Source organism: Cotesia typhae, unplaced genomic scaffold (assembly GCF_013202065.1).
Source record: "Cotesia typhae breed Kobodo isofemale line unplaced genomic scaffold, CoteBio_Ctyphae contig_4, whole genome shotgun sequence".
NCBI classification, from domain to species: domain Eukaryota; kingdom Metazoa; phylum Arthropoda; class Insecta; order Hymenoptera; family Braconidae; genus Cotesia; species Cotesia typhae.
This window is the reverse complement of record NW_027423748.1, coordinates 5,784,467-5,798,199: the sequence shown is the minus strand read 5'-3', so window position 1 is coordinate 5,798,199 and position 13,733 is coordinate 5,784,467. Positions and strand designations below refer to the sequence as shown.

The window sequence follows — 13,733 nt, the reverse complement described above, 5'->3', positions numbered from 1 at the left end:
CAAGTTTTTGAAGAAGTTTTTGATTTTGACATGAATTATCAATTGAATTTCTGAATCTAAGCAAGAAAACGAAAAAAATATGTATTTACTGGGATTACCGTGGACCTTGAGACCTTGAGTAAGGATCCTAGTCGAATTTCCACCAATGAAAGCGAATAACCCAAGCTCGATAATCGAATTATCCAAGTTCCATCGGGCTTAACTTTATCGTGGATTTCCTAACTGGCGACTTCCAGTCCAGCACGTGCCGTGATAGTCTGCTGAACCGGATAACGAATTCCTCAGGGTGTTCGTGTATATGCTCTACATTTTTTCTGGATTTTTAATATATATATACATAGATATTCACTTGAGTCATTTCAATATATTTAAGGGAAGAGTGAGCTCGGAAAATTTTTTATCTCCAGCTCAGTTCTTTCAATTAATCAACTAGATATAGAGTTTTTTCCAGACCTTCAATCTTCATTGTCATTCTTATCCGGAAAATGAAAATCTCCTGCTAGAGCGAGGGAGGAAAAATTTTCATTTCTATGCTATTTTTTCTCTCTTAGACTATGAATGAGGATTTAATATTAAATGAAATTTTTTTTAAATAAATTAGCACACTTTTCTGAAATCAATAGAAGGATGGAATGAAAATAAATTTATTCATTTTTCATTTAATAATTTTTCCATGGACGGATCTGTAAAGTGTTTGTGTGTGCAAAAAAAGTAATTTACAAAATTCTATACAATTAGATTAGTTTTTCCTGCTTGTAGAGCCAAGTTTTACAATTTCGATTAAAAAAAACTTTCATTTACCGTTACTATTATTAATATAATTTTGTGGATAGCAACGGAGCGAGTGAAAAATCAATATCGCACTTGAGATGAAACGGAATTATATAGATGGTATTAATCTGTTAAATTTTGTTCAAGTATTGATCTGAATTCAGTCAAGTATTTCACGTATATATAGTTTATGTAGTTCATATAGATTGCTAAAGTTTGTTAGCATCGATTTATTTTTTTACGGTGTTATGCTGCACTTTATATTATTTTTGTTGCCGTGTTATTTTGTTTTCTTTAGTTCACTTTCTCCAACAGCTTATAAAGTGACAGCTGCACTTGGCATCGGTTAAGTTGTTGGAACCTTTAATTTTTCTTATAGTTTTTCGCACTCTGCTATTAACTCAAATATTGAAAAAGCTGTTGTAAGTTTCTTATAAGGCCAAATTATTGTTATGCGCTGGTTCACTGCGTGAAAAATCTTTTTCGAGCATATTGTGATGCCTCTTGTTTGTAGATTTTTCTAACGTTATCTTTTAAAGTATCAAGACGCGCAAAGCGTGGATGATGTGTTTAGATGATAAGCTAGATTAACAAAATCAAGAAAATAATTTTTTTTCAATGAAATTATTTTTTTAACTCGTAAAACTTCACTTTCTTATAAAAAAATTTTTTTATCATGAAATTTTATTTACAAAAAAGATTGATTACTAAAAAATTTTTAATTTATTGTAATCTCTATCAAAAAAATCCATATGGGAAACCAGCCTGGATTCTCACATGGCATTTTCGAATATATTTCTATGTGGTTCCCTATATAGGAAGCCACACGGAAAAAATAAAAAAGCAATGATTACTGTTTCGTACAAATATTAGGGAAATGTTCATAGACAGTAAAGAGTGCTGTACGAGACACGACTGGTTAGTCCCAGAACACGAGTCAGTACTATGCAGACAATAGACAGTACTTTTTATACAGCGCTCTTTACTGTCCCAAATACTTTAACCTTATTTTCTTCAAAAACAGTACTGAGTACTGTACAAAACAGTAATCAATGCTGTTTTTTTTTCTCCGTGAAGGGTAAGATCCTACATAGATTCCCATTTTAATCAGGCGAAAAAAAAATTCATTTAAAAAATTAAAAATAACTAAGAAGCAATTGCTATTGATTAATTGTTAATTGAAACTAATTCTGAAAAACGAATTTCGTAATTTTATTTAGTGAAAACACTGCTCACGCCTGATAGATTTGAACCCGGTACCTCATGGTTGAAAGTCTTCTGCACTCCTCACTGGCCCAAGTCACTTTCTTACAAGGTCTATGTTTATTCCACTTACATAAATTCACTATAGAAATCCATTCTTCCTATAAGGATTCCTATGGGTTCCTCTACGAATCCATACTTTCCTACATGGATTCCCTTGGATAAGGATTCCCAATGAATCCATGAGTTTATTTGGGTATCCATGGATACCCATATAAACTCATGTGATTTTTTTGATAGAGATAAAAATAGAAGTTAATATTGTTATACAGAATAACAATTGAATAAATTAAAAGTTGATAAAAATTTACACGTTGAATAAAAATGATTAAACTGAAATGTTTGAAACAAAATAAATTTTTTTTTTTCACACACCCCTTTTCCGTATACATTTTTATTTACTCTTTCTTTTGAATACACAAATACATACATTTATATCGAATTATTTTTGTTGGCTCAAAAAACGTAACACTAAAATCGAGAATGATTTTGTCAGCGCATCAAATGTCGCGATTTCAGTATTTACTTGTTTTAAAAACTGTCACGTTTTCAGAGTTTTATTTTAGTTTTTTAAATGTTATTCTCATTTGCAAAGCACTCTGACACTAGATCTACAGTGAACACTGTAGCTCGGTGCGCTCAGCGGCTTCGATCAATTGCCTGACATTTCGGGAAATTGCCGTTTGGCTCCGAGCAATACGCGTATAGAATACGGCTGCATGTGCGTGCTGTATTTATAAGCGCCTGTGTAGGTCTAGGTGCTCGAGTTGAGTGCTGCTATGAAATGTTAACGATTTCCATCCACATACTATTCCGATTGTTACCATCATTCAATTCTTATGATATCAGTGCGATTGGGTAGAGATACAAATAGATACCGAATCTAGTTGATAAGAAAATCCAATTAATTCCATTCCAAAGCCAATACTATTATTCTTAATCATAAATGTTGCATTTTTAAATATGTTATTTTTTTTTTAACATGATTTCCTAGTGAAGGTTAATTAAAGAAAATTTGGAAAGTCCAAAAGTGCACGACTTATAATGCTCACTTGATTGTAAAAAAATAGAAAAGTTATAGTGTTTGCATGCCTGTTAAGTACGTTCCGAATTTTAAAATTTTATTCAAAATACATCTTCAACAATTAAACACAAAATTATTTATTTATTTATGTATTCTTCAAATTTAGTATTTATTAAATGAAATATTTTTAAAAAATTAGTTTCCTCTGAAGTTCTATCGTAATTACGTACCGACTTTATAAAGTAGTTTTTTTAATGTAAAAAAAAAGATTTTATAAGTAAATTGTATTTTCTTGTCGTATAAATTTACGTTTAAGAGAATAAACAATGTGGTTGATCAAAGGATAAAGTATTATGTGTGACTGCTAGACGAAATATGTTAATTATTAATTATAATCTAACAAAACGACGTTGAGCAAAGATTTTCAAAAAGTTAACCCCATTAATCATAAGAAAGGATTGAATAGAATATTTTATTAAAAAATTGTTGTTTTAAAAGCTATGTTTGCAAGCCCATTAACACTTGAGAAGTTGAACGTCATGTCATTAAAAACAATTTTTTTTTTGTAAAAATCTGAATCAATCCACATTGGAGTGTTTTAAATTCGTTCATCATTCAACTCTCTTGATTTTTCATATTATTCATGTGTATGCTATCAATTTTACTACTTCAATTCACACAAATTTTATTCAGTAAAGTGTAAAGAACTTTTGAACGTATGTATATACATGAAAAAAAAATGAACATGTGATTTTATTAGTATCCCATTGAAAACCACTCCAGCAAAAAAAAGCTAAAAAAACCCGGCAATTATCATTGAATTTGCTATTTGTTTAGTGATAATTAGAGTTAAAAAAAAAGTTTATTTCAGGGATTAGTCGATAATTGTCTATTACTAAAGTCCAGCTTGTGGGAGAAGATTGTCTGGTGTCTTAGTAGAAACTTATTTTTTTCTCAGTCATTTAACTTTTCGAGTTCTTGCTTACTCTCTTTCAACCCTTATTCACATCTACGTCGGGAATGTATCCTAGGCACGATCCCGGAGGGTGATTACCAACCTACCAACCTCGTTAGTAGATTCCCTCGTTTTTTCTAAAGTGTTTTATCTTCTCTCGTTTTATTTTTTCGATTTTTTTTATTTCACTCTTACTCGTACTCGTACCCGTACTCGTACTCTCCATACTATCCCATTTGTGATACTTTGGCAATCAAAATTCATTCCCTCACAACCAAAAGCAAAAGCAAACGTTTTAACCATTTATTTTTCTATTTTCTTTTATTTCATAACTAAAAATCCATTAGCCAAACTTTTTTTACTAAAATCGACAGTTACCTTTTACCTTTTTTAGATTTTTCCCGCATTAATATTTTACCCTACCGACTTTTTTATTTTTGTTTTTATTTTAATGCTCATTTTGTCTGGCATTACCTTTTTCGCTTTTAGATACCCACATTGCTCTACACCTTACTTTTATCATTTTATTTATAATGAATAATGGATACGAGGCACCTTTTACAGGCATTCAACAAATTATTAATGATAACTAAAGACCCAAGTCTGGAGTCAAGAGTCTCTGCGGTTGAGAAAAGAGTGTGAAGAAAAATTATTGTTGAAAAAAATTATACGAGAGATACTCCTCGATATAATAAATAAAAAAATAACCTAAATAAAATAAGTTATTTACAATGGGTGAAAAAATTTCACTTTCACCGTCATCACATAAGATCCCAAGGTCTCGAGGGGCGCGAAAATGTTTGCAGAAACTTTCCGAGCATCGATATTACAGCTCAGTCTTCTTTTTTCGCAACAAAACCTCTCGGGAAAGTTGAACCGTACAATTCAGTGATGTCCTCAGGGCCTTACATTATTTCTCTACTTTCTCAGGTGTAAAGACTAAATTATATTAGATTTACTCACCCAATAATTAAACACACATATATATATATCTATAAAACGCCTAAGTTGAGGAAAATTAATTAGTTAATTTTCAACAATAACTAAGTGGTACAATTTCGAAAATAAAACTAATTAATCAGCGGATATCAAAGTTAAACATTTTAATTGCAGAAATATTGCTAGCAGTCCGGATAGGAGTAACGAGAAACTTTTAAATCCGTAACAAAAGTAAAACCATACAACTCAGTAAATAATAATAATGATAAAAAAAATCTACTATAAAATAATAGCAATAAAGTATCAGACTGGTTTTTATAAAACAAAAGCTGTGAGAGGAAAGTTAAAATAAATAAAATGATTATCGTATTTGCCAGTGTTGGTGAAGGCTTTTCCGCAAGTGAGAGCCAACGATCGTGAACTCGTTGGCCAAGCGGAAGCAGAGATCTAGAGACCTAGCATGAGAATCCGGGAAAAAAGCAAGTCCAAGACTTTTTTCCACCTCTCTTAACATTTCATCCTCAAACTCACCAGCACTTGTTAAACTAAGTACTCCTACTTGAACTATTACCATCGGCATCACCACTACAGAAATCATTACTCTAGTTAAACTTTTAATTGCCCACTTCTTAAGAAAATAATATACTGAAAAAAAGTGCGAGAAAAAAATTGAAATATTTGCTGCTTTTAAGTGTGAACTACTCATAAATATTGAGATTTTTTATTTAATAAATTATGGATTAATTAAATCACTAATACCGTCAATAATAATAATAACTGCTGGCTTATATTGAAACAGTGGTGAGCACATATTACTTTTAGCTGGTTGTCATTCAACTCTGATACAAAACACGTTAATATACACGTCGTACGACAATAACAGTCACAGAAAATTTCCCGGTGGGAGTGGCTGGATATTTAATTGAAAAACGTGTTATATTCGAGATTTCCCGAGAGAATATGGGGATGGAAAATAGTCGGGTGTATTGGGACGATCAAGAGTTTGTGTATTTCCTCCTACTCAACTAGAAAATCTCAACTGTTAAAACTTGAATTCATATCGAACGTTCTATTCACTCTCGACTCAAGCACGACTTACTCTGCTTTTATTTTTGATTGCTTTTTAATATTTTTCTGTCAAGACGCTAGACAAAAGTTATCGATTCATTGGAGAATTCATCATAAACTGATCAAACATAAAGAAATAATTAAATTAAATGTCTTGATTCTTATTTTCATAATTGAAAGCTGATAATTGTATTAGTATTCAGATTCACAATCAAATAGTAATTATTTGATTTTAAGTCTCAATCCAGACACTCTGATGGGTTATCAAAATAATAGTTAGATTAAACTCGCAATATTAATTTATGAGTAGTAGTAATTGACCGACTACATCAAATAACTCTGTAATTTTGTAACGCTGTAATAAATAGAAATTTTTGATCGGCTAATAATAATTCACAATAACATCAGCTTTTATCGACCAGGATATTACCCGATTTAATTAACGTAAAATAGCAAATGGCAGTGAAGAATAATACATTATGATAATCAATATATTAATTAATACGATGATCAAACCAGGCACCGCGTCAGATATCTCATAGAAAATAAAGTACCAATAAAAATAATATTTATGTTCAGTACATATATAATGTATAACTATTTATCGCACTCTGTCAGTCAAAATTTTAAATGCCTTTCAATTTTTTAATATTTACTTATATTAATGAAATGTCAATTAATGTGACTGCCGTGATTTGTGAACTATAAATAAATAAAAAATTTTGCTTCATTAAATAATGACTTTTGTTAAATTGCACTGTCCTTTCTTAACTATTGAAATTTTTAAAAATCTAAGCTCATGCCGATGTTATATTCATCAAGAGCTTTCATTTGAGTACCCACATGTATTTTGATATATTTTTCATATAAACACATACGTAATATATATAAATATATGAAAAATTGATGTGGGTACTTAAATGAAAGGTCTTGATGAGTGGAATGTCAGGGTGAGCTCACATCTTTAAAAATGTCAATAGTTCACAAGATACAAGGTTATTTCTTAATTATGTATCTAGAGATAAAGCATTTTCGAAAGCAGCCTTAATAAATAAATACTTATCATAATAAATTGACTATTGGTGAGAATGATATGGAACCTTGAAATAGTAAAAATTTAAGTCAAGACTTTTTCAACGACACCAAATTCAACCATAAAAACCCATTTTATCATATAAATACACTGGCCACAAAATTTTGCTAATTCTCTTAGTAATAGAGATTATGTAAATTCTGATAATGATACTTTTAAAATCTTTGTTCTTTTTTCTTTTTGATAATTTGTATAAACATTAGTATGAGCTACCTAAAAATTTTTCAACTATTTTTTTTTACATCAGCCATTGTTAAACATTGAATTTAGATGATAAAAAAATGAAATATCAAAATTACTGTATTTTAGTAGAAAAATATTGACCAATTTCGAAATGTCGATGAATAAAAAATTTCTCTCAACAATTTGTACTGAAAAGAATTTTTCATTTTCAGATTTCGAATAATAAAAGCTCATTATCAAAGAAGCTTAGTCTACGGAACTTGAATCTTCAATTCAATCTATTCCGTCTCCTCCTATTTCCATAAACTCCCTCCGAAATCGCGATTCATTCAACGACTCGACACTCAATCTCGAGTCTAACAATATGAAATTATTCCTTTAATCTCAATCGGAAACGTGAGATGGTATCACTCCAACATGCACGATAGACTCGTATCATATTGGATTTGGATTTTGGATGAAAAAGATTTTTTATGTGAATATCAAAATGATGAGTGCGAAACGAACAACCCGATCTAGGAAAAAGGGACTATTTTATCATATAACCTGCTGCGCAGAACATCTCGTAGAAAGTATATAAAATATGCTTTCATTTATACATATCTCTATATATTCTTATATATGTATGATGAGACACATTTATACATATATGGAGACATAAATGTATTTTGATACTCGATATGAATGAATATAGAGATATCCAATAGAATAGAATATTTTCAACGTGCAATATGAGACAATGAACGAGTGAAATGTCACTTGCCAGGAAATTCCCCATATGACACGTCACACCTTCCCACACATCCTCACACTGCGCGCCGAATGTTACGAGTTTTTGAGGTGATAAACTCGTTTATCTTCAAGCTAGCCACATAACATAACCACATATCCCTACTGTTGATATATATATATATATATATATATATATATATATATATATATATATATATATATATATATATATATATATATATATATATGTTATATTCACGCTTTACCATTAAAATTAATATTAACCCATTTTCGAAATTCACATCCAGATGTATCAAATAAATTTGTGAGATCACGAGAACTTTTAATAATTCTTCAAGTCAAATACAATTAAATTATAATTGTTATGATATTTTGTCACTATTTATATTGTGACTGTCGCGAGCACTGAAAAATTATTTAAAAAAACGCATGTAATTAATTAATTAATGAATATTAAATAGAAATATCAGAACAAAAGCTTATTTTTGTTTTTTAATTAAATAGCGAATTTTTTTTTCTTTTTAATTAATTAGATGGATTATTTTTCGCTAAAGTGGTATGTTATCTTTTTATTTTGTAGTGCTTGACGAGTCTCAATAATTCGTTGGTTTATTTTAAAACACAGAAACTACATTTATTACATTTTTTCAAACTTTTAATATTAGAAAGTAGTTTACGCACTAAATTGATAAAAAAATGGCTTTTTTTAAAGAAAATTGATTAAAAAAATTTTTAAGATTAAAATTATTGCATTGTTTACTAAGGGTTATAAAAAATACACTTACACTAACAAGAAATACGTGTAAAAATATTATTTACTGTGTTTTAAACTAAGCAGCCGAACAACGATTTTTATTTTTCGTATAAGAAAATCTTATCCATGATTTTATTATTATTAACATTACCTATTTGTAATGACAAATTTTCATTTACATCAATTATCAAAATAATTACCTTAAAAATCTCAAAAAAATTTTAATTTAAAACCAAAACTGAACTAAAAAAAAATAACATAAAACGATTAAAAAAATTACACGTAATTGAGATTGATAAAAAATTTAATCACCAACAGTAATCTTTTAATTCCAAGCACTGTATTTAAACTATAAATGGATTGATAAAAAGCAGAGCAACGAATAAGGACAAAATGATCCGACGCGTACGGAAGCCAGAGGCACACTGTCCTATCGTAAATGCTCGCGTCACCCCCATGCAGTCGCAGATTCACCCCTCAGCTGCCAGCAAAACCATTTCTACGCTACTACGACTACGTCTGGCGACTCTTGCGCCCCCGCGGCCTACAGTCAATCCCGCTACGCTCCACGCTGTACTGCGATGAACATTGCGCTCGTTAAGCGCACGCATTCCCTCGGAAAATTTCTATATACATATATAAATTCTTCAACATGCCAATGTGTATGAAATAGAGGTATCGCAGCATTCTGTAGTGCCACCCTCCCTCAACTCCCCTGTATACTCAATATAATTATGTTATAACAGGCATCGCAGGTGCTGTTCCGTTAAATTGGCGATATGCTGCCAAAGGGTCCACAAAATTTAACGTGACGTCTCTCCAATGGTTCGGGCACATGTCTCGTCTGTATATAATATTTTGGTACATATTATAGATATATCTACTTGCATTATATTATATATATTATATTATATTTTTTAATATATAATATAATATAATATTTTTCTCGCATATTCTATACACTCACATTAAGAAGTTCCTCTCCCTAATCCTTTCTCAAACCTTTCCCACAAAAATATCCTGTTACGTGAATGTTGGAACGTAATGATTCACGTAATGATTATCCGTAACTCCTATTCTTTCCCGCTTCACAGCATTATTTTCGAATTTGAAATTATATAATATTACAAATATTATATGCATTATATTATATATATATATATATATATATATATATATATATATATATATATATATATATATATATATATATATATATATTAGGTGGTCCTTATGTTGGGTTTTTGAAATTTTTTTCACGATAGTTCAAAATCGGTTCAAAATCTATAAAAAAAAAAATCATGCCAAGTTATAGCTCTTAATTTTAATATTAATCCGCGCCCCCGACGGTCAAAGTTTTAAAGGAAAATAACATGGGAAAAGTTATATTTTTACTTTGGAATTTTTACGTCATAAACTAACCAACAAATCACATCAAAAATATTTTTTCTAATGCAAAATTTAACGGTCTACAAAAAGGTCTCTTATCATTTTTTTATAATTCTAACGGTTTTGAAGTTATTCGAGGTCTAAATTGAAACTATAATCTTTTTCATAGTTTTTTCTGGTCATTTAATAATTCAACAATCATAGACGGGTTATTATTCATATTAGATTACTTTTTTACTTATGCATATAATTTTGAACTATAATTTACGTGAAAAGTATTAATCAATTAAAGAAGTGTATTATTAATATTTTAATGAATCGAAAATGTACAAACATTACCATTTTTATTTTTAATTACAGATACTTTCATGAAGTTTTTACATTAGTTTTTTTAAGTGCGTCAGGAAACATTTGACGATGATCTTTAACCAATTGTAACACGTATTGCATTTGTTTTTCATCCTTAGTATAACGATTACAAAAATCTTGCACTAGTTTAACTCCTCTTTCAGCACAGTCATTCACAACCGATAGTTTTTTAGCGAATCATAATGCAGTTTTATAGTGTTCATTATGAGCCCATTCAGAAGGATGAATCTTTAAAAATTCTCTTTGTAACTCGAATCTATTGAAAAAATTGATCGATTCTGCAGTTACGAAAAAGTCAATATCATTTTTCATTATTATATAATAATTCAGTTATGCTCTTAGTTTGAAAGCGTTTAACACTACATTTTTCACTAGTATAATCCAAGTCTTCTTCCGGAATATCATCAATCACAATTGTTTCTTCTTCTTCTTTACGCAGCTTAGCGACAATTTTTAATTTTGTTTCTTGTGAAACTTCCTCATCAAAAATAGCCATGATTGCTAATTCTGGTGATAAATACCACAAGTGATTCATAAATCTACTAATTGCCACAGTAGCAAGATTACTGTTGATTGCCTTAAAGTTGTTGAGTTCTTTTATAAACTGTAGATCATGGTACGGAGCGTTGACACTATTTGACGACGAAAACCAAGCTTTAACATAAACCATTGTCACAAAAACACATATTTGCCGTAGTTTATTATCTTCACCTTTTTTCAATGACAATTGCTCCCGAAGCATGTACATTTTCAATATATAAATTAGGGTGGGTCAAAAAAATCGAATAATTTATTTTTGACTTTATACTCTGAAAAATAGGTTCGTAGACACCTAAAAAGAATTCTCTCCAAGTATAAGCTCTTAATTATAACGGGAAGGTCCTCCGCTTTGCGGGTTTCTATTTTTCGAATAATCGGATAAAAAAATTTATATCTCGCTTCCAACTGCTTGGAAAAATATTCCGTGGCATAGATTTTGTGAGAAATTGAATGCTTTACAAAAAGGTCTCTTATGACTTTTCAAAAACTCAACCGATTAAAAGATATTCATAGTTGAATTTTGGCTATTTTAAGGAAAATATTCGTTTTTATTATGAATTTTATAAGTCGATGAAAAAAATTATTTCGGATTGCGGAACTCATGATTTTGTAGGAAATTTACTGCTCTACAAAAATGGTCTCTTATGATTTTTTGATTAAGTGAAGCCGTTACGAGATATTCATCGTCAAACATTAACGAATATCAATATTTCCAGTTTTTGATCAATAATTCGATAAATTTTAATTTAAACTATGAGTTTCAGAAAAATTTACATAAATTTGAGTTTCGATCGATAAAGAAATGTTATAAACAATTTTTTTAATATTGTTTTCAGTCTTGAGCTTGTTTGATTGCATTAAAACAAGAAATTAGAGCATTTTTTTCGACATATAGCCAATGATTAGTTTAATTTGAAGTGAATGACATATTTCTTTGTCAAATTTAATATGAAAAGTATTGAATCAAGTAAGAAACAACCAGTATTTAACTTTTTTATAGATAAATTTTTTATTGAATTATCAATTGCAATATAATTGTCTATATTTTTAACATAACAGTACGCTATTACTATAAATAATTTCTTTTATTACAATTTGGGAATGTTTTTGATGTTCTTTGACAACTTGCAATAAGTACTGGAATTGTTCTTCATTTTTGTCAAGCATTGATTATATTCACTGACTAATGCAACAGCTCGCTCTGCTGAATCATTGACAACTTTTAGTTGTTGAAAGTATTCTTTATTTTCGAGATAACTCTCATTAGTAGGCCATAATTCAACATCGACATCAAGAAAGTCATACGGTAGATCGAAGATTTTGAAAAGATTTAATGACTTTTTAGACACAAAGTCACTCAGAGTTCTCTGCGCCAATGAATTCAAATCTTTTTAGCAATTACAAATCTTTTAGCTTTAGAATCTGTACCTTCACGAGTATTAACAGCTTCAACAATACTTTTTTTACTTCTAATGGAACGCCATCGTCAAACAGTGATAAAATGGCAAGTTCATCGCTCAAATACCATAAGTGCGAAATCATTTTTTCACACGTAGCTGAAGAAATCAAAGGATTGATATGTTTGTACTCCAATAAATTTTTCATAAACTGCAAGTCATGATAAGCAGCAGTTGTTGAGAAGTTGATGAAAACCAAGCTTTTAAATACAATGTGACTATAAAAATACAGAAATGACGAAGACCATGCAATTCTTTCTGAGAGAGTTTGAATTCATCTCTGAATAGATACATTTTCAAACTATAAATGGCCTTAGCCATCCATCTAGCATGATGAACAGCACCAGGACGTTTGAAAGAAATCTTTTCTTGAGGCATTTCTCCAAGGAAAATCAATGATAATTCCAATAATTCTTTATCTAACTTATTATAACATTTCTTTATCGATCGAAACTCAAATTTATGTAAATTTTCCTGAAACTCATAGTTTAAATTAAAATTTATCGAATTATTGATCAAAAACTGGAAATATTGATATTCGTTAATGTTTGACGATGAATATCTCGTAACGGCTTCACTTAATCAAAAAATCATAAGAGACCATTTTTGTAGAGCAGTAAATTTCCTACAAAATCATGAGTTCCGCAATCCGAAATAATTTTTTTCATCGACTTATAAAATTCATAATAAAAACGAATATTTTCCTTAAAATAGCCAAAATTCAACTATGAATATCTTTTAATCGGTTGAGTTTTTGAAAAAGTCATAAGAGACCTTTTTGTAAAGCATTCAATTTCTCACAAAATCTATGCCACGGAATATTTTTCCAAGCAGTTGGAAGCGAGATATAAATTTTTTTATCTGATTATTCGAAAAAAATAGAAACCCGCAAAGCGGAGGACCTTCCCGTTATAATTAAGAGCTTATACTTGGAGAGAATTCTTTTTAGGTGTCTACGAACCTATTTTTCAGAGTATAAAATCAAAAATAAATTATTCGATTTTTTTGACCCACCCTAATATAAATAGCTTTTGCCATCCATCATGCATGGTGACAAGCTCCTGGCTTACGAAAACTAAATTTTTCGGGGATGACACCGATAAAAACTAAAGTAAGCTCTAATAACTCTTTGTAATCATCACAAGGCAGTTGTGATGCAAGAGTTTCAGTCGCAA

At 29.9% G+C, this 13,733-nt stretch overlaps 1 protein-coding gene across 2 annotated transcripts in view; it reads right to left on the bottom strand.

Annotated features, from left to right (window-relative positions):
* The window catches only part of LOC141526937 (uncharacterized), a 146,091-nt gene extending 136,296 nt beyond the window's left edge, over positions 1-9,795 (bottom strand). The window contains exon 1 of one of the 2 annotated variants that reach the window (XM_074242096.1): positions 9,004-9,795. The gene's annotated coding sequence lies outside the window, so the exon portion shown is untranslated. The remainder of the gene's footprint in view (positions 1-9,003) is intronic. The other variant, XM_074242097.1, reaches the window with a different exon arrangement.
* Positions 9,796-13,733: the final 3,938 nt, after the last annotated feature.